We start from the raw sequence: 26238 nt of genomic DNA on the forward strand, positions 1-26238 counted from the left end.
TCGGACGCTTAACCGACTGCGCCACCCAGGCGCCCCTAAATTTTTTTTTTTAAGTTTATTTATTTATTTTGAGAGAGAGACAGAGGGAGCAAGCAGGGGAGGAGCAGAAAGAGAGGAGAGAAAGAATCCCAAGCAGGCCCCACAGTACCAACGCAGAGTCTGAAGTGGGGCCTGAACCCATGAATGGCGAGATCATGACCTGAGCCGAAATCAGAAGCTGGATGCTAAACTGACTGAGCCACCCAGGCACCCCTGTCACAGATATTTTTCTTAATGAAAATCACGCAGGTCTAATCCCACCGTGGAGTTTGTTCCTCAGAGGAAGCAGACTAACACGTCTCATAAATTCTGCTTTTGGCTCTCAGTTCACACTCTGAGAGCTGGGATGGAATTAGTTCAAATCATCCTGTTGTATACCTTAAACTTATACAATGTTACATTTCAATTATATCTCAATAAAGTTTGAAAAAATAGAATTTATTTTAATAGCTGTAAGACTTAAAGCCTACATATAAGCACAATTGAAGGAAGAAAAATGGACATGGGGGAACTTTTGTATGATAGAAATGTTCCACAACTGGAAAATCTACATATGAACTGAAAATCATTTAACTGCACAGTTACAGTAGATAAAAATTACAGTAGGTACATTACACCTCAAAAAAGCTATTAAAAAACAAATCATAAAAATACTGCCAACCTTCTCTTAACCACTCCTCACGACGGCTTCCCAGAGCTGTGTGATTTGGCCACCACCTAAGTCCCCTAATATCACTGGGGCTTACTATCCTTTCTCACCCTCCACCAGCACAGTGCCCTTCTTTCTGTCCCAAGCTTGTTCCTGCCTCAGGGCCTTTGCACTTGTCCTACTCTCTGCTGAGACATCTTTCCCAGCTGTTTGAATCTCATCATTTAAGTGTCAGCTCGCATTCTCGTAGATGCCTTCCCTGATCTATCCACCCCATTTATGGGCGCTCTGACTCCTTACCTCAGACAGTCTCCATCAGTGTTGCCAGTGTTGGTTTATTCACAGTACTCCCTAGTCTTGGAAATCTTTACATATTTGCTCATTTATTGTTGGCCTCCCCGACTCTTTTATGAGCTCCGTGAGTACAGGGAATGGGTCTGTCTTGTTATTCCTGCATTGTCAGCACTTAGAATAGTACCTAGCACATAGTGGAAGCTTAGCAGATATTTGTTGAATTAACATCAAGAAAAGACATGACTCTGATATGCTAACAGCCCAATATGTCTAAACTCAGTTTCCTCATCTGTCATAGGAAGACACCATTACGGGCCTCCCAGGAGGTGATGGTGATGTAAAATTGTATCAGCTGTTAAGGGACTAAGGGACTCCCTTAATGCTAGCAGTCTTTCCCCCCAAACCTTGTGCCTTCTTTCCTTTCTCTCTAAGACTAAAACAAGTCACAACTAAACAAACTACTCTCTAGAATGAGATCAGCAGTGGGGTGCCTGAGTGACTCAGTTGGTTAAGTGTCAGACTCTGGGTTTCGGCTCAGGTAGTGATCTCACAGTTCATGAGAGTGAGTCCCATGTTGGGCTCTGCGATGACAGCACAGAGCCTGCTTGAGAGTCTCTCTCTCTCTCTCTCTCTCTCTCTCTCTCTCTTTCTCTCCCTCTCTCTCTGCCCCTCCCCTACTTGTGCTGTCTCTGTCTCTCTCCAAATAAATAAACAAACAAACAAACAAAAAAGATAGAATGAGATCAGCAGCAAAAATTCCAACACAATCAACCAACTGCCAAATGACATCTGCTGATTAAGTCTGCTATTGTAGATTCTGCTCTTCCTTCCCAGGAGCAGCTGAGACATCGTGACCAGAAATACCAATCAAGGTAGGCATGCCCCAATCTCAAACCCCAAGGCAAGAAGCTGACAAAACCTTGCAAGCATCTGATTTCAACTACCAGGGTACACACCTGTTTTAATAAAATGACTTTTCCCACCCTGAGAATAAGCATCACTGACGTACAACAAAAGCTGACATTCAAAAAGAAAGCTCTAAGTCAGTAAGAAGATTATCCTGTCTGTTGAGTGCTTGCTACTCGCAAATCAAAAGACCAGACGCTCAGAAACCCCTGAAATAAGACTGAACATCAGACCCCCCGCCAGGCCACCCTTTTTTACCATACAGCTAGAGAAACTGGGGCCCAGAGAGGGCAAGTGACTGATGACAGTCACACAGCCAGTTTCCACCAGAGCTAGGAATAGACAACCAGATCTTCTGACTCCCTACGTAAGCTTCTTTCTAATATTCCAGGCTGGCTACAAATATAACCGTTACTTTACCCAATTAGCACCCTCTCCTTCACTGGTAACAGCATCTCTGCTTTCTTTGGGGCAAAAAAATATTTCTTTCATTTTTCATCCATGTAGTTTGGGTAGAATTAACACCATCCCCTGGCACAAAGTGTAAGCACATGACCAGGACTGACCTATCACCATCTTCTACTTCCGTGGCCACAATAACTGGTTCGGAGATGGGCACATGAGCCTCAATGTTCAATGAGGTCAGCCCCAAAGCTTCTGTCAAGACTCTTGGTAATGTAAGTTCTTTTTCTAAGTTTTGTATTAAGCTTCACTAAGACAAATCGGGAGCTACTGATGACACCGGAAAGAACCTGATAATGGAGTCGACATGAATGAAAACAGAGCTGAAAGCTAACAGCTACAGATCGGAGAGATTCCAGAGTACATCAGCTAAGCACCTGGACCCAGCCATATCTGAAGTCCAGTAATATTTGTGGACGTGGGAGTTGCTTGCAATGGGAGCAAGAGGTAAGTGTAAAAGTTTGGCTAATACAGCACCTCACCTCTCATCCAATTTCATGGACTACAAAAGACATTATCAATTAAAATTTACCAATTTTAATTGCATTGATGTCAAGGCCCTGCTACTTCAAAATAGAATTTTTCTGCTCTTTAACTGCATGGCTTACAGAACTTCCTAATCCATTCTGTGTGTCAGCTTTTTTCTCTCTCAAATGAAGCATGTACAGTATACCTTCCTTGCCCTGGGGTGAAAGTCAGATTACTTTATCCAGGAAAGTAGAGAAAAGTATAAAGCATTATTATTTTCCAAGAAATCCCAGTACATAAGTCCAAGAATGTATGAACAAGGGCTTCAGAGTCAGACTGATGGACTCAGATTTCAGCTACATCACCGATGTGCTGTGCGCCCTTGGACAAGTCACCTAACTTCTCTGGCCCAGTTTCCTCGTCTGTAATAGGGAGACCCCAATCAAATCTACTGCATGGCATAGTTGTAGAAAACAACAGACATAGAAAGTGCTTAGTTCACTTAGTTCTGGCACAGGATAAACACTCAAAATCTCCATTGAATGACTGTTGTTGATAACTATTTGTGGATACTGTATAAATGCTGATGATACCATAACGAATGTTGCTAACGTTGTCACTGTCGAACCTTGTATTCTTCCACAAACACAACTTCCTCTAGCCAATAGGAAATTCTACTCTACTATCCACCAGTCCCCTTAGCAGCTCCAGCTACATAGCTTGTCAAGGAAATGACTTAACATCTTCTTCAATCAGGACAACTTCAAGGAAGAAAAATAAAACACCACAAGCCTGCCTTCAACTGCCATTCAGGAAAGTTTCCCAATTACCACAACACTTCTGCACATCAAATATGAATTACTTTAATTGCCCCATAAGAACACACTGTTGAAACATTTGACTTGCCCAGAACTAATTGTCTGTCAAAAAGATACTTTGCAGCCAAGCAAATTGCTTAATTGGACATCTAATTTAACTGAAACCTTTTTCCCTACTTATTTCATGCTTTCCTCCCTTGTTTTTGCCAAATTGTGAATGCTAGGCACTGCTTTCAAAATCATTTTATTTGGGAAAAAAAGTCATATTGTCTTGGGGTTTTTTTTCCTATTATAAAAGTAATACATGTTCATTATAAAAAAAAAAACTGAAAACTTTTTTAACCCAAAAGGGGGAAAAAAAACACAATTTCCCCTGGACTCACTGCCCAGAAAAAGACTATCAAGATTTCAGCAAATTTCCTTCGAATTATTGTCTACAATAGATTGTCCTACATAGTTAACAAAAACATATATTCAATTTTGTAGGCTGAACTTACTTAACACTTTATGTTTTAAGGTGAACATTTCCACTTGCCATTCCAAGGCCTTCAGAACATTCTTAGAAACAGCAGAATATTTCGAACAACAGCCTGCTTAACCACCCAGTTAATGTGGGACTTTTTGGTTATTTACAAATAAATTTTTGCTCATGTTTCAGATATACTTTCCCTAGGAAAGAGTCTCCTTATTAGAAGACAACTGTCTATGCGTCTCTCATGCTTCTGCACATCTGGCAACAGTTTTTGTTCCCAACTACCTTTACAGGGATGTTTGTACAGCTAACAGCATAGGAAGACAGACGTAATACAGCTGAAAGCAGATTTGCTGACCAGGATGATAAAGGACATGCCTCCTTCCAAGGCAGAGATCGGGCAGCATCTTTATGAAAAGACTGGGATTCCTCGGCTAGGACGCCAACCTACTGTGTGTATGCTGTCCACCTGAATCTACCTCCATGTCACCTCCGAGGACCTTAGGAGCCCAGGGAACTGGCACATGCTTTCTCCCTCTGCCAGGAATAATAAAGTCCTTTGACTGTGACCCCGGAGTCTCATGCGTTCTGCCTGCATCCACGAAAACTGTGGTAGGATAATTGGCTCACTTGTGTGCAGGGTAGTAACTCAGACCTTCATAGTTCTTGACACTCCAGAACTAAACATGAGAGGTCAAAGGGTATGAGCAACTGCTAAAACCCTTCATGCCGATTTCCAATTAGCTTTCCAAACTTAAATGTGAATCGTGGCCTAAAATGTGTCTTGTCTTCAGGAAGAGATACATGTGCCTGATTTGAGTTCAGATGGCCTCTCCTCTGTAGCCCACACTGGCGTCAGCCCCCAATCTTCCTTACTGCTCTTTAAGAGGCTGCTTGCCTCACTACTCAAGTCCCTCAGTTGAGCTGACTCTCTTTTCTGGATTACTCTTCTATGTAATAGAAAGTGGGCGTGAAGGAGAATAAAAGGGAAAAGGGGGGAACTTGTTTACTTTCTACCCAGTGCCAGCCACAATGCGGAGAACATTCTGATGAGATGGGAGGCATCCATTATTACTACCTACCAAGCAGCCCCTGCTCTAAGAAGCTTTCCTGGGACCTGCACGTTGGCCTCTGATCTGGCCACACAGGTGACCACGTGAACTAAGCCTAGCCAATGAGAGTTTTTCCCTGCCACTTTTCATTTTTAAAAAAAAGTTTTTAACGTTTATTTATTTTTTGAGACAGAGAGAGACAGAGCATGAACGGGGAGGGTCAGAGAGAGAGAGGGAGACACAGAATCTGAAAACAGGCTCCAGGCTCTGAGCTGTCAGTACAGAGCCCGACGCAGGGCTTGAACTCACGAACCGCGAGATCATGACCTGAGCCGAAGTCGGACGCTTAACCGACTGAGCCACCCAGGCGACACTCCCTGGCACTTTTCACATTGTAGCCATGTGAAGTCTCTTCCATTCTGCAACAGGGAAGGTTACTGGAGCCATGGTTCTAGTTAAGTATAGAAAAGCAATCTGAAGAAACAAAGCCACCACGATGAAAACAGGTATGGGAGGCACAGGGGGATGGTTTATTACACGCTTCTGGTTGTCCCTCTAACTCCACCCCTACCCCTCCCAGATTTGGCTATTGGAGTCCGTAAAGTCCCCTCCTATTGTCTAAATTACTTCTAATGAGTTTCTGCCCTTTGCAACCAAAATAATCCTATGAATAGTAGCTAGAATTCAGTGAGCATTTAATGTGCTATGCCCATTAGTCCACCTAATCCCATCTACAGTGTGGGAGGTACTTACATCAACCCCCAATTTACAAAAAGGGAAACTGACCTTAGTGAAGTAAAATGACTTGCCCAGGGTCACTGAGCTAATAAGGGCCCACAGTCTTCCCCACTGTTATGACACAGACATATGACCTCTTCTCGTAGTGCTGGGGAAGACAGAGATGGGGAATAAAGGAAGAGAAGTTGTTCAGATGAGCACTAATTAGGTCACCCTCCATAAGACAAAAAGTGTGGGGAGGAGTGGGCCTGTTCAAATCCAGCCAGCTCTCACATGGTCAGAGGCAGTGTGGTGGCTATGGACTGAATTGTGGCCACCCCAAAATTCATACTGAAGCCCTAACCTCAGAATGTGACCAAATTTGGAGACACAGCATTGAAAGAGGTGATTAAGTTAACATGAGGCTCTTTGGGTGGGACTCTAGTCCAAGCGGACTGGCTGTCCTCGTAAGTAGACAAGGTTAGGACACAGAGAGACACCAGGGGCTCGCACGCACAAAGGAAAGGCCATGTGAGGACACAGCTAGAAGGCAGTCACCTACAAGCTAAGGAGCGAGGCCTCAGAAAGAACAAAACTTGCCAACCCCTTGATCTCAGACAGCCAGCCTCCAGAGAAAATAAATTTCTGTTGTTTAAGCCGCCCAGCCTGTGTTTGGTATTCGTCCCCGCAGCCCCGGTATGTGGTAACCCATCAGCACTTCTCTCAGCTCCCGGCACACAGTAGGTACACACACACGCACACACAAAGACTTTTAGAACACAGAGTCACTGGATGCTGCTTCCATGCTGATAGCAGGGCACGAATAACCGATGTTCACCCGGGGACCCTGGTTTGTTTTTGGTTTCGGTACCACCAGGTCCTCCATGCCCACTGGGGAAACTTGTTGCATGAACACCCTGTCACTTTAACAATCTACAGGTGACTGTAGGAGAAGCTTCCAAATCAAATATAGATGAGGTGTTTGTCACCCAGAACCCTACCTGTATTTTGATATGGAAAGAAGTTCTAAATCATATTTTAACTAGAGTGTTGGCAAAGCAAAAAAAAAAAAAGGAAACCAGCCCAGACATGGAAAGGTGTCAGGTAAGGAAGAGAGCTGCACTAAAATACCGGTCGAGGATTTACCAAGGGTGGGCCGTTGGGACCCGCCACTCTCTGATGGCAGGAATGCGGGTGTGTGTGTGCGTGTGCGTGTATGTGTGTGTGTGTGTGTGCACACACGTGTCTGTGTGTGTGTGAAGCACAAGATGACAAACCCTGATGTCAGGCAAGGTGATGGAAGGAAAGGAAAGGACAGAATATTTTATGACTTGGGGAAATGCTTTTATGCTGAGAGGGAGCAACCCAAAGCTTCACGCTCACCCCAAAAGAAAATTAGGCCAGGTTTCCGCATACATTCAGGTCTCACAAACATGGACACATATGCATCCTTCTTCGCAATATTCACAGGAGAACTCGGTTGTCTACTTCTCTGGAGATCAGAGGTGAATTTGCCATGACGCTAATGAAGCTTAGGCTTCTGGACCATTCTCTGGCAGGGGTCCCCCTCACGCTGTGCCCGTGGGAAGGGAAAGCCGGGCTGCAAGAAGAAAGCACCTCCAGATTCACATTTCTGATTAATTACCTACAGAGATCTCGGAAGAGTGGAAATGTAAATACCAAAGGCTCCAGGGATTTGCTGTATTTCCTCATTCCAAACAAGTATTCTCTTTTGTGTCTAATTTTACACTCATAAGTCTGTTTATTTTTTCTAAAAAGAGGTCCCCAAATTGTGTCAGCTTCAGGCCCCACAAAACCTGGATCCACTTCTGCCAAAGTAGTATGTTCTGCATGACATCTACAGAGACATTCTAGTTATTTCCGAGCACCTCTGATTTTCTGATACCAAGACAGCTTTGACTTTGTATATCCCATTATGTAACTTTAAAGACCCTTAGGGGAAGCTAAGTCATGACCAGGGCCATAAACGCTCCAAGGCTGGATGAATTTGGGCAGAATGCGGTAGCAAGGATGTCTTAAAACAATTAATTACACTGATGGGAAGAACAGGAGGTGAGTCTATATCCAGGTGTCTCCGTCCTCAAGCCTTCAGCCTTCATGTGACCATCAAATCCTGGCCATAAATGGAGAATAGAGGAGAATTAAAACCATCACTGTTTTCTTACAGAGTTTACTTAACTAAGCCACTCTATCCTTCACTGATGGGTTTTTTAAAAAACAGTCAAAGTTATCTACTCTTTGCTATATAATAGCAAAAATAACAGCTAAAGTTCATCATCATCTACTCTGTTACAGGTTTCCTATTTTAATACTCAAAATAATCCCATGAAGCATTTTGTTTCTTTGTTTGTTTTTGAGAGACAGTACAAGTGGGGGAGACGGGCAGAGGAAGTAGAGACAGAGAGAGAGAATCTTAAGGCAGGCTCCACACTCAGCACGGAGCCCAACGTGGGGCTTGATCCCACAACCCCGAGATCACGACCTGAGCCAAAATCAAGAATTGGACACTCAGCCAACTGAGCCACCCAGGCGCCCCCATGAAGCATTCTTATGACTCCAATTTCAGTGACGAGAAGGTAGAGCAAGGCTGAGAGAGGGTCGAGTCTATCCAAGGTCGCACAGCTAGTGACTGGAAAGTTGAACTTGATCCCTCTGATTTGAAAGTCTGTGATCATTCCTCTACCCTTCCCTCTTTGAATTCAATGACCACTTCCTGCATGCCGAACAGCTTATTACCAAGATGAGCAAGGCTATGCTTCAGTAATAGGCAACCCCTGAGGGGTAATAACTTAAAACAACAAAATTTTATTTCTCACTACTGCACTTTCTTCCCAGGTCAGGCGGGGGCTCTGCTCGGTGCTGACCTCCCTCCCAGACCCAAGCACACACAGCAGCCACTATCTGGAATGCGGCCAGTATGTGTGGCAGAGAAAAGAGAGTCGGTGCCTCCCATACTGGCTCTTAGAGCTTCCACCTGAAAACGACAACTGTCACTCCCGTGCCTCGGTCAACGGCCAAAGCCAGTCACACGGTCATGTCCCACGCTGCTGGGGGATGGAGGGCCCTCCGTCTGCCCAAAAGACAGAGGCCCGGGAACACTTGGTGAGCAGCAGCGAGACTACCCTGGGGCTGACACGACCTCACCATGTTTTACTCCCGTCCAGATAGCACCAGGTGTCTTGCATCTGGCCTCCAACACAAAGGTGGGGAGGGGAGATGTATAATTACCTACAGTTGTCCAGAAAGACGTATTAAAAAGTCTGGTTTGGGGATGTTTTCCTTCCAAGTGTTTCCCATTTGTCAGACTCTGTTGTTACAGCAGATAATTCTGTCAAGACCTCTCAAAACCCAGGCTGAGATTTATCTATCCATAACCCCCAAATTCCTCATTCAGAAGAAAAAGGATTCTACAAATATCTCCAGCCTCATTTCCTTGGGCATGACCTATTCTGACTCTCTAACGTCCCCTGGTCAGGACAAACCATGCTGAATCCGGAAGGCGGTAGATGCCAGGACCCAGAGCTAATGGGACCCAGAAGACAAAGGCTGCCCACACAAGTACCATCACCAGTAGCTACTGAATATTCTGCATCTGGCAAGTTGTAGCATTATACATGTATTCATTCAATCAACAACTGTGTACTGAATGGATACAGCACTGGAGTTACAAGCACAGCTCTGGAGCAAGAGGACTTCTGTCCGAATCCCAGCTCCCCTGCTAATTAGCTGTATGACTTCTCAGAGCCTCAGTCTCCCCGTCTACAAAAATAAGGAACATAATACTTATCTACTTCACTGAGTTGAGAGGATTAACTGAGCTAGTATGTGCTGGGCACTTACAACACTGTTACCTCCTTACAAAGCACAATGTAAATATTTGTTATTATTATTACCACATGCCAGGCATCGTCCTATATAATGGAGAATACGGCAATGAATAGAAGAGAGAAGGCTGCTGTCCTTATGGCACTTATAATCTAGTGAGGGAAAGACACTTTATTAAGCAAGCAACCCCTGATCCAGCCATACCTAAAGCTAATGCTACATCCATGAACTTGCCGATTTCCTGACACATTCTTCTTCTTTGCCAATTTCCTGAGGCATTAGGACCGGTTCAAGCTGAGTCTCTCTCCATTGTGATCAAATGTGTCCTGATCAATTCAAAGCTCCAAAGCCTAAGCTCTTTCTAGTCTGCCTTTCAGCATCTTTTTAGCTGAGGGTCTGTCAGTTTGCACCTAATACCATCATCAGTGTGTCAAATCTGTTAAATCACCTAGTGAGGCCCCTGAATATTCAGAGCAGTCTTTAGACATAGTTGGAAACTATACACAGTAAATTATAACAAGCATGAAATGGAAGCATGGTGTGGCTCATTCCACAAGAGAGCAATAAAATCTGTCTTGATGCCTAAAAGTTCTATATAAACCATGACTGTGTCTTAAAATCATATGTATACATTGTGTGTGTGTATATATGTGTGTGTGTGTGTATATATGTGTGTGTGTGTGTGTGTATACGTATGTGTGTGTGTGTATACCTCATCCACTAACTAAATTAGATTTTCTCATGTCCTAATTAAGGCAGCCCTTAACATAAGAAGGGTAACTTCTTAATCGCCAGGTAATCCCAACAATATAACGCATTTGTCTCACTCCTTGAGAGCCCCCCGCCACCACATCCAGAGAATGTCTGCCACCCTGAGGAGCAAGGAGCGAGGAAGGCCGGAGAGTCAGGGGATGTCAGTGAGACATGACTGGGTTTGGAGTCTCACGGGTCTAGTTTTGAATGTGGCCCCATCACTTATTTATTGTGCACCTTAGTTGGGATCTGCCTTAAGACAAGCAGGCAAGTGCAAGTGGTTTACTGAGGAAGAAAATGAGACAGGGTACAGAAGCGAGACAAGGGAGGGAGGCAGACAGTGGAAAGCGAATCAGCTAGCGAGCTGAATCCTGCAGGGAAACCCTGGGAGACAGAGAGGCAAAGGGTGAAACACATCTAGTCATGGGCTGGTTTACGTTCAAGGAATGACTCTCCAAAAAAAAGAAAAGAAATAAGGAAATAAGGAAGGAATGAAAGAAAGAAGGAAGGAAGGAAGGGGAAAGAAAGGAAAGGAAAGGAAAGGAAAGGAAAGGAAAGGAAAGGAAAGGAAAGGAAAGGAAAGGAAGAAAAAGAAAGAAAGAAAAAGAGAAAGAGACCCTGATATGTACTGTTTGTTCATTTCCATGGTGTAAACACCCCCACCCTGGCTGACTTCAAACTACCAACGTGATGACCTTGAACAAGGAGTTGGGGGAAGATGTGCACGACCAGCCCTCACACACTGTGAGCACGAGCTATCCACCAACAAACGTCAGTCCCCAAGAGAGGGACGCTCCCTGGCGGAGGTGTGATTTGCCCAGACCTCCATGTGTCATGTGCTGAGCAAAGTCATCACAAGCACTTGTGTGGATGAGCAGACACTCAGAGGTAAGGGTTAGGCTACATGGGAAACACTGAGAGCACCTGCTACCTTGTGTTACTGTGGAAGATCCACTTCATGTCTCTGCCCTCAGCGCTCCGTCTGTAAAATGAGGACTCATTCACTCTCTGCACAAATGTTTATAGAGTGCTTACTATGCGCCAGGCACTGTTGAGGCCCCTGGGAATATGACCTGGAGTAACACTCACAAAGTCACTGTGATGGAGCTTACAGTCCAGTGGAGGAAACAGCCTCTAGCCAGGCAAACCACAAAGGAATAAAGACCACTTCAGGGTCAGAGAGGGTGACAGGACCGAGATTAACTTGGAGGAAGGAACGTGAACAGGAAAACTTCCTGAAAGGGTACCATTTAGGGTACACATGTGAGTGTGTCCTGTGAAGAAGGTCTGGGAAAGAGCACTCCAGGCACAGGGAACTAACTGCAGATACAAAAGCCTCACGGTGGGAAAGCACTCGGCTTGCCCACACATGAGAATGGAGATCAGTGGGGCTGGGTGAGAGCGAGTAGGTCAAAGCTAACAGGGGACGAGACCAGAGCTACAGGAGTCGGTGCACAGGGTGCCTGTGCAGCTTCATGAGGGCCTGGGAGAATACACCCTTGAAGATTTGTTATGAGGGTGAAATGAGCTCCCACGTGTCCACCAAGCAAGACCCATTTTATTAGCCCGGGAAACAGTCACATCTCTAGTTTCACCAATTAATTTCATGCCTTCCTACTACGCTTACTGGAGCAAGAAATCTAGTATCTCCCTCTAGATTTCCCTCCCCATGGTCCAAAAATCCTGAAGCTTTAGTTAATCAAAAGGTTACTTGCAAACTCCAAATCCAGGGCCTCTCATCCACTGATTGGCCACCTTGTTTTCATCCCCTCATCCCCAAGGCTGCCACAAGGTGTCATTGCCGATGGCCAGTTCAGTACCGTCAGGCTGGGCTGTCTGCCTACGTGTCTGCCAATGCCTACACGGTCCAGTCCCTACAAAGGACACAGTGGTCCCCCTCCACACTTGAGCTCCCAGAAGCCACCTCTTTGAACTTGTATGCAAACACTCAAGCCCTTGCAGCATATGCTCCCCGGGCCTTCAGGATCCTGTCTTACAGACCTGACTTGGGGCCATCTCAGTGTATTCCTAGTCTAGTGTAAATGGAGACAACAGCTGGGACAGTCCCTCTCCTCTGGGGTACTTTCGCTTCTGGAGTTCTGCTTTCTTTCTCCGCTAGCAGGCATTAGTTGGGAATATTCCCATGTATCCAAATCTCTAAACTTCATAAAGATAGGGCTGGGACAGGAATGAGTAACACCTGATTTTCGTGACTTTATTTTGTATTAAGCTTTCTTTTACTCCATGCCTGGCCCTATGCTGAGGAACATAAATACATATTTACATAAATATGAATTCTGTTACTCATCACTATATCATCCCATTTGACAGATGAGAACATTGAGACACGGGAAGATTAAAACAGTGGCCCAAGATCATATGCAAATAAGTAACAGAAGCATGATTTGAAGATAAGCAGTCTGACAAGACAGCCCAAGCTTTTAAGGACTATGCTCAATAGCCTCTCTGACCCACTTCCTACTAGGAAATTCTCTATGCCAAGTGATGCACCTTCTCCCCAGAAATCCTTTTTGGCACCAGAGATCTTGAAACAGCAGGCTTGCTCAGGTGCTTGGTTGCACTCTATTCCTAGAACAACGTGCAAAGCAAAGAGGGTCAACACAAGTGACCGACCAGGTGATAAAGCAATCTCAAGCATGTTTTCATCAGACCTGCAACTCCAATTAACAAAAATCAATTTCTTGAAGTTTTTCTGGTCTTCAAAGGCTCGGCTGAGGTTGCCTGTTATGACCCTGAATTCTTGCCCAATCCGGAGAAGACAGGTAACAGCTTTCTTAACCAACTAAGCCACCCAGGAGCCCCTGGTAACAGCTTTCTTGATGTCAGAGGGACCCAGGTATAAAGGGCCGGCCAACTCTAATTAACACCACTGGAAATTCTTTGCCATGTCTTTGTGAATTTGAAGTTATAAAGACTGGCTTGATGTGTCCTAAGAACCATGCTGGAATGCATTTATAATTCCTTTTTTTTTTTTTTTCCCACTTTCCTTGTGACAATTCCCAGTTTGGGAAAAAGTCTGGGTTTACACTGTTCTCTGCTGGGGGTAATTTGATTATGGGACCCCCTCACCTCCCACCAGCCAGCCATGAAGTGGGTCACGGTACACACAGTCTCTGCCACAACTAACTTGGGGTTCAGCAACACCAGTGCCACAGGGAGGGCAGACACACTGGATCACCAAGACTGATTCCCTTATCCACTGAACCTCCACTTTCTATCTATGAAACCGGATTAATCATGGATTTTATACTCCATGTTTTATGATGCTTTGGCATTTGGGGGCCTTCTGGACTCAGGTGGGGACTGTCCCTCCCAGAGTTCACTAATTCCCACAAACAGAAAACAATTTTCCTTTGAGCATCTCTGAAATGTGAACCAATTAATCACCAATCCACATCACCCTATCTGCCTTCTTTTATCATGTTCCTGCAGTCTGGGTCACTATGTCTCTGCCCTACATCATACCAAGGCCAGATACCAGACAACTAGGGGCCATCCCTGTAGCCCACATCCTTCTAAGGTTATTCAAAACAGCCAATCCTATGTTTGCTGCATGTACCGACCTTGCCTTGTCCATGAAAACCACAGTAAATGCTTGGACCCACACTTTCCCTTTGCTCCTCCTGCCTCCCGACAGGCCCTGGTGCTTCTCTACACAGCCCTCTCCAGCAGGGCATGCCCCTTCTAATGGGAACTGGAGGTAACAAACCACCTTCTCAGTGGCAGCCGTCTTCTAAACTGTTGGCCTCACCAAACCTAAATAAAACCAAGATCCCAGGTACGTTTTTAAAAATAAATGAGTATCACAATGCCAGCTGATGGTATTATTTGCTTCTGAGCAACCAAAAGTGCCTAAATAAAGGGCATATCTCTTCCGAGGATGCTAATAAGCACAGGTAAGGTGGTGCTGGGGGACAGCGCTCTGGAAGGCATCAGAAGATCGTAATTCTCACTCACAACTCTGCCATTCATGGGCTGGGTCATTCAGGCATGTCCTATAATCCTATCCATACCCTCACCTACAACTAGGTCTAGCAGTGTCTGCCCTACTTATCCCACTGTGCTGCCGTAAGAACCATATGAGGTTGACGTGTCAAAGTTCTCCGTAAACTTGGAAACACCACCAGCAATAAAAATTCACTGGGCATGAGCTCCCAGGAGTCAGTACAGCATGGTGGTTAAGAGATGAAGCGCTTGGGGCGCCTGGGTGGCTCAGTCGGTTAGGCATCCGACTTCGGCCCAGGTCATGATCTCGCAGTTCGTGAGTTCGAGCCCCGCGTCGGGCTCTGTGCTGACCGCTTGGAGCCTGGAGCCTGCTTCAGATTCTGTGTCTCTCCATTCTCGGCCCCTCCCCTGCTCATGCTCACACTCTGTCTCTGTCAAAAATAAATAAACTTAAAAAACAAATTCGTTTTTTAAAGAGATGAAGCTCTTAAGTCAGGTTACTTGGGTTCAAATAACTTCAGGCAATTTAATTTCTCTAAGCCTCAGTTTCCCCACTTGTACAACGGTTACAATAATAGTACCTTCCCCACAGAACTGATCTGTAGGTAGGATACAGTGAGGGATGTTCACCAGAAACAAAGAGCAGGGTTGGGATTCATTGAAAAAACAAAATCTGTACTACACCTCCCAGGAAGGATAGACAAGCTAAAGATCCAGAGAAGGGGTTTGCTCCCACACTCCCTTCTAGAATAAAGACTCCAATAATTTGTACTAGTGACTTCCAGCCACGGTCACCCCTAGAGCTCAGTCTCCATGGTAGGGTGACACATGGTCAGTGCTCAGTAAAAGTAAAGGATGGCTGGCAGTGAGAGGAACAGGATTCTCAAGGTCTCCCCTTCAGCTTCCCTTCTTACCAATGAGCAGAATCATGATTTGACCTCTCTGTCGACTGCACTGGTACTGAAATCTGTTTCCAGAGCCTGCAACCCTAGAGAACTCCATCAGATATGTGTTGGGTACCTCAACCTCAACTTGTCCAAAAATGAATTTTTTCCTACCTCCCAAATAATTTTACTCCTACTTCTGGACCACCTTTCTCAGTGGATATCATTTCCATTCACCCAGTTACCCAAGCCAAAGTTCACCACATGATCTTTCAGTCCTTCTCCTTTGTACTCCACATTCAACCAACAGCCATGTTCTCTTTCCTTCCTAAACCAAGGGCTTAATTTGGGATCCCTCTTTTCTCATGTGGACTTGTCTTCCTGGTCAAATATTGCATCTGGAGATCCAGCCATTGCATCCGAATCCCAGGCCAGCAATAGGAGGAATGGATTTAAAAAAAAGAAAGAAAGAAAGAAAGAAAGAAAGAAAGAAAGAAAGAAAGAAAGAAAGAAAGAAAGGTATGCCCCTTCCTCTGAGAAAATGTCTATACTTCTCTTTGCATTTCACTGGCCACAACTAAATCATAGGACCACAGCAAGTTTCATGACAAACTGCAAACTGCGGGAGTTTTTTGTTTGTTTTATTTTGTTTTGTTTTTAGCCAAATCCATGTCATCCTAATTAAAATTGGGGGTTAAGGTTCTTTTCTTCCTCAAAAATTCAGTCTTGGGGTACCTGGGTGGCTCAGTTGGTTGAGCATCCGACTTCGGCTCAGGTTATGATCTCACGGTCCATGAGTTTGAGCCCCACGTCAGGCTCTGTGATGACAGCTCAGAGCCTGGAGCCTCCTTTGGATTCTGTGTGTGTGTGTGTGTGTGTGTGTGTGTGTGTGTCTCTGCCCCTCCCCTGCTTGTGCTCTGTCTGTCTCTATCTCTCAAAAATAAGATGTTAAAAAAAAAATTTTTTTTTTAATTCAGTCTTAAAGTCATTAAATGGAATCAAACAAGGGAAGCATCCATGACAAGGGACAGAAGCCTTGGGTGTGAGGGTGTTGAAGCTGAAGATGGGTATGTAACCTGAATCTAATCACGAGAAAACACCAGATAACCCCCAAATGAGAGATCTTGTACAAAATAAATGGCCTTTACTTTAAAAGTACCAAGGTCAAGAAAGTAACAAGGGGACTAAAGAACTCTTTCCAAATGTGACGTAGTAACTAAATGCTATGTAGGACTGTGGACTGGAACCTTATAAAAGACATTACTGGAATAGTCAGAACGTGAATGGGGTCTGCAGATTAGATGGTAGCAACGTATCAATTTGAATTTCCTGGTTGTGATGGTTTTATTATAATTATGAAGGATAAGGCCCTTTATTAAGAAATACACAGTAAAGTATTAGAAAATGATGGGCATCACATCAGACACTTATTCACAAACGATGGGGGGTGGTGAATTATTTGTACTGTAGCTGTAAGTTTTCTCCCAGTTTGAGATATTTTCCCAAAAAGGGGCAAGGGGGGGTGGTTAGAATTAGGACTTTATTTCAGAGAAGGAAGGAAAAAGGGAATATGGGTGTTTGGCTATGCAGATAGGAGGCTCCCCCACAGATGGTACTTAAATAATGCATCTGAGGAGGTTATTCCAAGGAAATAATACTTAAAGCCAGAGCTAAAGATAAAAAGAGAGCCATCTATATGAAGAGCAAGGAGACAAACTTTTCAGGCAGAGGAAATAGCATGTGCAAAGTAGCTGCACTTGCTTCAGAGTTATAACCCCCACATTGTGGTTGAAAATAACAAATAAATAGCAATATGGTGAAAACATACTGTGATTGCTTCAGAAACGTAAGTAAGCCCCACTGTAAGCAGACACATGTATCAGTCAGCTATGGCCATAATAATGCTATAGAACAAACAACCACAAATTCTCAGCAAGCATTTATTTCTCATTCAAGCTTTTGTGGGTTAGCTACAGCAACTCTGCTTGAGGCTGCAGGTCTGCAGTTATGCTGGGGTGACTGTACTCCATGAGTCTGTCATTTTTCCAAGGCTGGTAACTAACAAAGGCATGCTGTTCTCATGGAGAAGGCAGAAGCACAAGAGGGCAAGCCTCATCACATAAGCACATTTCAGGCATTTAATTGAGTTACATTTGCTCGCACCCCATTGGCCAGAGAAAGTCACATGACCAATCCAACAGTCAAAGGGTGGAGAAGTAACCTACACTCACCGTCAGGGCAAAGTTACATGGCCTCACCCAGTGAGGTCAAGAGGCATAGAATGAATATTTATTCAACAATATTCGAATCTACCATAAAGCTCAAACACTTCGCAAAAGAGCCTCAGTTAGAAATAGCTTCCATCTAATCTACTTAACTACTAGATAAGGAGGGAATATGGTGAATGACAAAGCTTTTTAAGAATTTTGTATGCCCTAGATACGCTGGGGGGGGGGGGGGGGGAGGGGCTCACCAGATGGTATTTCAAACATATTACAAATTTACCTACATCCTACATTACATGGATTTTTTGCTATCAAATATTTTTGAGAAATTTTCTAAATTTTGCTTCTGAAATTATTTGGCAATAAGTGACTTATTTATTTTTTGATTGGATATGATTTCTTGGCAATCTCCATATTGAGAAGCTCTTGAAAGTGGGAAATGATAATTTCCCAGCGTTTTCAGATGTAATGAAGTCTCTATGAACACTAAATTTAACAATTAGCAATATTGACAAAGTAGCACAGTTTGTAGGAAATTTTTTAAAATATTCATTAACTTCAACTTTGTTGTTTTCTTTCTGCATTTTGGAGTCAATATTTTTCTTTTCCTTTTTTTTTTTTTTTTCAGCCACAAACATTTTGGTAGACCCTTAAAAAACTCATAGATCCCAGAAGGGCCCTGACCCTAATGGGATTAAATCAAGGCTAACTTGGATTGGCCATGAAATGCATACCCCCTGACGACAAACTCCTCGCCACAGAAAAATTAGAACCTCTAACTACAACAGAACCCAACACATCTAGAAGCCTCGCTGCCTGTGCAAAAGGGTGAATGGTTCAGCTTAGCTGATCTCAGAGCCCTTAATCACATGCACAATGCCATTCACACTGTATCCACTCCATTTGTAAGGCAAATAAAAATGTCATCTTCCAATCTTGGCTCATTTCATCTTATATGAAAAGTCTCCCTTCCCAATGTCTTCCTATCATTTCCGTGTTGTGATTAAAAAAACAACAGGTAATAAAAGCTGGCCCACCAGCTGGTCCTCCAAGGACCATGATGTGATTGAAGGAGCAATAATTTACCCCAATGCCCTGAGGAAAGTCTGCTCAATAATGTACCACAGCTCGAGTTAATGGTGGCAGAGTTAGTTTCACTGAACACGACAAATTGCTCGCTTTCAATTAGTTATACACACATTAAAGGGAGGCAACATACATTTGCAGCAAACATTTGTATGGACATGAGTTGTCACAAAAATTTAGCTCTCTGCCTCTTCTGGCAATTTGGCAACATTGTAATGATCACCAACCATAGAGGAAATTCCGGAAAAGTAATGAACACTAATCTCTGTGGTTGTCCTGCATCGAGCTCCTGCTCTGTGCCAAGCACTTTACATGTGTAAATGGGACAGTTTAAGTACTGAATGAAGTCACATTTATGCTCCTTAGCGTCCCCATCACCTAGTTCGGCACATGGAACATGTTAGCCACTCAAGAAGTACTTGGGTGGGGGCGCCCGGCTGGCTCAGTCAGGTGAGTGTCAGACTCTTGATTTCAGCTCAGATTATGATCCTTAGGGTCATGGGCTCCAAGCAGGCACAGCCTGCTTAAGATTCTCTCTCTCTCCCACCAAAAACCATAAAATACCTAGGAATGAATCTAACCAAAGAGGTGAAAAATCTATACACTGAAAACTGTAGAAAGCTTATGAAAGAAATTGAAGAGGACACAAAAAGAAAATGAAATAGTATTCCATGTTCCTGGGTAGGAAGAACAAATATTGTTAAAATGTCGATACTACCCAAAGCAATCTAAACATTCAATGCAATCCCTACCAAAAGAACACCATCATTCTTCACAGAGCTAGAACAAACAATCCTAAAATTCGTATGGAACCAGAAAAGACCCCGAAAAGTCAAAGCAATCTTGAAACAGAAAACCAAAGCAGGAGGCATCAGAATCCTGGACTTCAAGCTATACTACAAAGCTGTAATCGTCAAGACAGTATGGTACTGGCACAAGAACAGACATTCAAATCAATGGAACAGAATAGAGAACCCAGAAATGGACCCACAAACGTATGGCCAACTAATCTTTGACAAAAGAAGAAATGGAATTTATTCAATGGAATAAAGACAGTCTCTTCAGCAAATGGAGCTGGTAAAACTGGACAGTGACATGCATATAAATGAACCTGGACCACTTTCTTACACCATACACAAAAATAAACTCAAAATGGAGGAAAGACCTCAATGTAAGACAGGAAGCCATCAAACTCTTCGAGGAGAAACCAGGCAAAAACTTGTCTGACCTTGGCCTCAGCAACTTCTTACTCAACATGTCTCCAGAGGCAAGAGAAACAAAAGCAGAAATGAACTACTGGGACCTCATCAAAATCAAAACCTTCTGCACAGCAAAGGAAACAATCAGCAAAACTAAAAGGCAACTGACAGAATGGGAGAAGGTATTTGCAAATGACATATCAGATAAAGAATTAGTATCCAAAATCTGTAAAGAATTTATCAAACTCAACACCCAAAAGACAAATCCAGTGAAGAAATGGGCAAAAGACATGAATAGACACTTCTCCAAAGAAGACATCCAGATGGCCAACCAACACATGAAAAAATGCTCAACTTCACTCATCATCCAAGAAATGCAAATCAAAACCACAATGAGATACCACCTCACACCTGTCAGAATGGCTAACATTAACAACTCAGGCAACAACAGATGCTGGTGAGGATGCAGAGAAAGACGATCTCTTTTGCACTGTTGGTGGGAACACAAGCTGGTGCAGCCACTCTGGAAAACAGTATGGAGGTTCCTCAAAAAACTAAAAATAGAACTACCTTACGACCCAGTAATGGCACTACTAAATATTCATCCAAGGGATACAAGGATGCTGTTTCAAAGGGGCACATGCACCCAATGTTTACAGCAGCACTATCAACAATAGCCAAAGTATGGGAAGAGCCCAAATGTCCACCGATGGATGAATGGATAAAGAAGATGTGGTATATATATATACAATGGAGTATTACTTGGCAATCAAAAAGAATGAAGTCTTGCCATTTGCAACTACATGGATGGAACTGGAGGGTATTATGCTAAGCAAAATTAGTCAGTCAGAGAAAGACAAATATCATATGACTTCACTAATATGAGGACTTTAAGATACAGAACAGATGAATATAAGGGAAGGGAAGCAAAAATAATATAAAGACAGGGAGGGGGACAAAACATAAGAGACTCTTAAATATGGAGGATAAACAGAGGGTTACTGGAGGGGTTGTAGGAAGGGGGCTGGGCTAAATGGGTAAGGGGCATTAAGGAATCTACTCCTGAAATCATTGTTGCACTATATGCTAACTAACTTGCATGTAAATTTTTTTTAAGTGTTTATTTTTGAAAGAGAGAGAGACAGAGCACAAGCAGGGGAGGGGCAGAGAGAGAGGGAAACACAGAATCTGAAGCAGGCTCCAGGCTGTGAGCTGTCAGCACAGAGCCTGATGAGGGGCTCGAACTCACGAACCATGAGGTCATGACCTGAGCTGAAGTCGACACTTAACTAACTGAGCCACCCAGGTGCCCCATAACTTGGATGTAAATTAAAAAATAAATAAATCATTTTCAAAAATAAAATCAAATATTAGGTAATGAAAGAAAAAAATTAAAAATAAAAGGAAAAAAATCTCTTCCTCCCCCTCTGTCCCTCTCCCAGGCTCTCTCTCTCTAAAATAAAAAAAATAAAAAATAAATTTAAAAAAAGAAGTATTTGGGTGAATAAATGAAAGATTCTCTTTGACCATATAAGACCCTAAGGTGAGTGAAACCACCCATTTATCAACACTCCATTTACAAGAAGAAAGAGGGCAAGGCGTAAAAAACCAGCTCACCAGCAATAGCCCTATTCTCAAACAAAACTTAGCTTAGAAGCCAGTGGAACTGTGGAGAGAAGGACGTCCATCAGGGGAGACTCAGCATGCTCAGTTCCTTCCCAAATCCTAACATCCACTTCCCAGGAGCCTACCATGCTATTTTCTGTCTTCCAGTGATTTGTCTCTAGGTCCTTCTTTCTCCAAGAGTAGGACCTTGTGATTCCAAGCAAGTATCTTGACTGCACACATTCTTAAAACAGTAAGTCACTTGTTCACCCCTGCATTGAACAATTTGGTGAATTGTTGACAATTTGGTCAGGTGCTGGTGATACTGCAGTGAGTAACACACAGATGTGGTCCCTGTCCTCATGGAGCTCACAGTCCAGTTGAGGAATCAGACAGTCAAACAAACACAGTAAGGGATATATAATCAGAAACCTAATTGCTCTGTAGGGAAGGGAGACGGTTTCACAGCAGGGAGTTGTGGAAGGCTTCCAGAGATAGTGTCTGGGTTCTGAAGAATGAATAGGAACTAAATGGGCAGCTAATGTGGATTAAGGTGGTTCCACAGAAGCAGCAGCATGTGCAAGAGTCCTGTGGCAGGGTGCCAAACCTGAGTGAGTGAGAAGTAGTGAGGAGTGAGAAGTAGGAGATGAGGGTAAAGAGATGAGCAAGGTCCTGACCATGCATGACCTTGTAAACCACATTGTGGATTTTGATCTTCATCCCAAAATCAACACAAAGCCATCAGAAGGTAGCAAACCCTGATTAGCCAAAATCTTCAATTAACTATATCCTTCTCTGCCCTTGCATTTTAGGAGAAAGGAGCTAAGAAGTCAAAACATGAGGTGATATGACTTCAGTTTAAAGGAATTCCAGGACTGGGGGCACCTGGGTGGCTCAGTCGATTAAGTGTCTGACTCTTGATTTCAGCTCAGGTCATGATTTTCCGTTTCATGAGTTCGAGCCCTGCATCCAGTTCTGTGTTGTCAGTGCTTCAGACGCTCTGTCTCCCTTTCTCTCTGCCCCTCCCCAGCTCATGGGTTATTCTGTCTCTGTCTCTCTCTCTCTCTCTCTCACTTAATTTTTTTTTTTTTCAACGTTTTTTATTTATTTTTGGGACAGAGAGAGACAGAGCACGAACGGGGGAGGGGCAGAGAGAGAGGGAGACACAGAATCGATAACAGGCTCCAGGCTCCGAGCCATCAGCCCAGAGCCTGACGCGGGGCTCGAACTCACGGACCGCGAGATCGTGACCTGGCCGAAGTCGGACGCTTAACCGACTGCGCCACCCAGGCGCCCCTCTCTCTCTCACTTAAAAATAAATAAAGTTTAAACAAATAAATTAATAAATTAAAGGATTTCCAGGATCTACCTCAGGTTGGTCCATGTGTGTTTCGTCTCATACACTATGTTAACTGTTCCTATTGACCATTCATGGTGTGCCAGGCACTGTGATGATGTATACTTTATACACAGCATCACATTTCATCTTCACAGTAAGATTCAGGACCTATCACTATCCCCATTTTACAGATGAGGAAACTGAGGGTCACAGGTCAGTAACTTGTCCCACATGACATAGCTACTAAGGAGCAGAGCCAGGACTCAAACCCACATGACTCTCCAAAGCCATTCTCCTACCCATAGTGTCAAAGCCATATTGTCCCATCTGGGGTCTCAGGAACTAAAAGTTTCAGACTTATAATACTTGGGTCCTGGGACAGGCAAAACGGGTGAAGGGGAGTGGGAGAGCCAGGCTTCCAGTTATGGGGTGAATAAGTCACAGGGATAAAAGGTGCAGCAGAGGGAATATAGTCCACGGTACACTGTGGTTTAGTGACAGATGGCAGCTACCCTTGTGGCGAGCCCAGCAGAACATACAGAGAGCTCAGATCACTACGCCTGAAACTAGTAACACTGTGTATCGACTATACTTCAATTAAAAAAAACCATTCAAAACAAAAACTCAGGTCCTGCAGGCTCCTTAAACATCAAAGGAAGTCTGGTAAGAGGAGATGTTTGCAGCAAGTCACAGCAGGAAACGACATTTTAGAGGAACAACACAGAAGAGGGAACCTCCGCGGCACACCCATAAATACGGGAGGGAGGGAGGTCAGACAGAGCAGGCCGAGACCCAGAGGTGCGCCTGACTACAGCGGGTCCTGGATGTGCATTAATTAAAGCCACACTGACATGGAGTTAGGAGAAGTAAGGCAGCCACAGACACACACGGTTATATAAAACCATGTTTTCGAGGTGTGGCCCACTGGCATCACGGCAAGATGCTTTATCAAACCGCTGCCTGCACTCTGAGCTTGAAAATGATGCACTGTAGTCAACAGGCTTCGGCTTGGGAAGGAGACAGATGCAAAGGGAGAGACACTTTGCCCACTTTTTAATAAACGCGACCAGGGGAGAGAGTTGGCGAGCAATGTCCCGTCTCCCAAGTCTAAGACTCCACATGAGCAGAGGCCAGGGAGACAGTGGGACAAAAAGGATATGAGCCAGGATAACAAGTAACACCTTCAACAAGCCAGAAGAGTCATTTCTTTTCTTCTCCGTTGACTCTGAGCCCTGGAGAAATGCCACAGCAATTTATAGAAAGAACAGTTAAAGGTAGACAGTGCCTAGATATTATTTCTGCCAGCTCATGTTAGTTCGTTTGGTAAACATTTTGCATTTGCAAGTTGACATAGTTTAATAATAACTGTCAATGCCAATGATAAATGCCACCGTGATGGCGCAAATACCCTTCTGGGCTTGGGGAGGTGGTGCAGTGGGGGCTGGCTTCCTTGCCTCCTGTCCTTTCAGTTGTTATTAATAATGATGACGGTAATTCACATTTGTGTAGCTTTGTGATCTCAGAAAGCTTCAGGCTATCCGAGAGCCCCCACCCACCCTACTGCGTTCGCTCCCTCCACAGTGTGCACGATCTGTTCTGGCCCTCTCTGGAACCTTTGACAAGGTCAGACGAAGCCATACAACTCAGCAGCATCCATGAAAAAGGAACCACAAACTAAAATGGCTGCACAATACAAGAAGGTACATTAAGAAAGAAGGAGGGATAAAAGCAATAGGGAAGGGTGGGGGGTCTGTGGCAAACCAGAGAGCATGCCCCGTTCAAAGGTGGGTCAGCTGCTTCTCATCTCGTACCCGCCATCTGTTTCCATGTGGAAACACAGGCCCAATGCTGCCAGATCTTCCAATATACTAAGAGGAACTAAAAGGCCAGATGCTATACAAACCTCTCAATTAGTACGTGATTACAACTGGATCTTTTTAAACATCATACCAATCAAGCAAAATACATTTGCGTGATGGAAATAGTCCTTGGGACCCCAGCCTGTGACCTCTAGAGCCATACCTGTAGGGGGCTGTTAAGTTGGAACTTTATCAATTTGATAAAAGGGTTCACCACATCAGACCGAGCCACATTTAAAAGAACAACTCTTCACAGTGTTACACGTACTAGCATTCACTGGGTTGCCATTAACAGGAATCCAACTCAAAGTGGCTTAAGCAAAAACGGGGATTTAATAAAATGACAGTTGGGGTGCCTGGGTGGCTCAGTCAGTTAAGCGTTCAACTTCGGCTCAGGTCATGATCTCCCAGTTCGTGAGTTCGAGCCCCACATTGGCTCTCTGCTGTCAGCTCAGAACCTGGAGACTGCTTTTGATCCTCTGTCCCCCTCTGGGTCCCTCCCCAGCTCATGCTTTCTCTCTCTCAAAAATAAACATTAAAAAAAAATTCTTGAAAAAAATACTACTCTACTCCTGAAGGCAAGACTATGCTGTATGTTAACTAACTTGAATTTAAATAAAAAATAATAAAATGAGGGGCGCCTGGGTGGCGCAGTCGGTTAAGCGTCCGACTTCAGCCAGGTCACGATCTCGCGGTCTGTGAGTTCGAGCCCCGCGTCAGGCTCTGGGCTGATGGCTCGGAGCCTGGAGCCTGTTTCAGATTCTGTGTCTCCCTCTCTCTCTGCCCGTCCCCCGTTCATGCTCTGTCTGTCTCTCTCTGTCCCAGAAATAAATAAAAAACGTTGAAAAAAAAAAAAAAAAAATAATAATAATAATAATAAAATGAAATAAATAAATAAAAATAAAGTGATAGTTAAAAGAAAGGTTAAACAAAACAAGGGGATGGTAGATAAGAGAGTACGCTTCAGAAAGATCTGGAACCAGGGCCCCAGAGCTCACCAGGGCTCATAGGACCCTGTCTTTCACCTCTGTCTCCCTCTGCACATCAGATTCATATCTCCCACTGCAAACTGACCTCCTCCCCAACCATCGAAGTTCCCAAGATTTGCATCATGGGCCTCCCGTGCTCAAGGAAGTGCTGATTAATATTACGTTCCACACACAACTCCCTGGCCGCCACAACACCAAACAAGGGAAGACTTCTGATTGCACCAGCTTAGTGCAGGTGCTCCTAGGTGGGCAATCCACCTGTGGGCCAGCTTCACTGAGATGCCCTCCCCCTGAGCAAGGCAACCTTGGCCAGGGGGTCAACATGGAAGAGTTTTACAGCCCCCGCCACGGTCCTGCAGAGGGTGAAGCTGTTGCCGGAGAAAAGTGGGGTCCTGGGCATAGATGGGTCCAGAGACCCACCACTGTCTGTTCGTTCTACATCACAGACAGTGACTTGGAAGGAGAGTGACTATGGTGGTCACCCCACAGGGCTGCACAGCTCATTGCCCAGCTGCCAGGAAGTTGGCTCCTGACAGATCACCACTGAGTCTGCCTCAGAAATCCCCCTTGGCCAGAGAGAGCTGCCTCACCCCAGGGGGCAGTCCCCATC

The 26238-nt window shown here is 44.3% G+C and overlaps 2 long non-coding RNA genes across 2 annotated transcripts in view; one reads left to right on the forward strand and one right to left on the reverse strand.

Annotated features, from left to right (window-relative positions):
* The window catches only part of LOC122234691, a 431441-nt gene that overhangs the window by 385991 nt on the left and 19212 nt on the right, over nt 1-26238 (reverse strand). The gene's annotated exons all lie outside the window — the stretch shown is intronic.
* LOC122234692 lies at nt 1648-4540 on the forward strand. Its single transcript, XR_006212601.1, has 3 exons — nt 1648-1854; nt 2584-2797; nt 4402-4540. It is a non-coding gene; the product is annotated as an uncharacterized LOC122234692 (long non-coding RNA).

This window comes from Panthera tigris, chromosome E3 (assembly GCF_018350195.1).
Source record: "Panthera tigris isolate Pti1 chromosome E3, P.tigris_Pti1_mat1.1, whole genome shotgun sequence".
Classification (NCBI taxonomy): domain Eukaryota; kingdom Metazoa; phylum Chordata; class Mammalia; order Carnivora; family Felidae; genus Panthera; species Panthera tigris.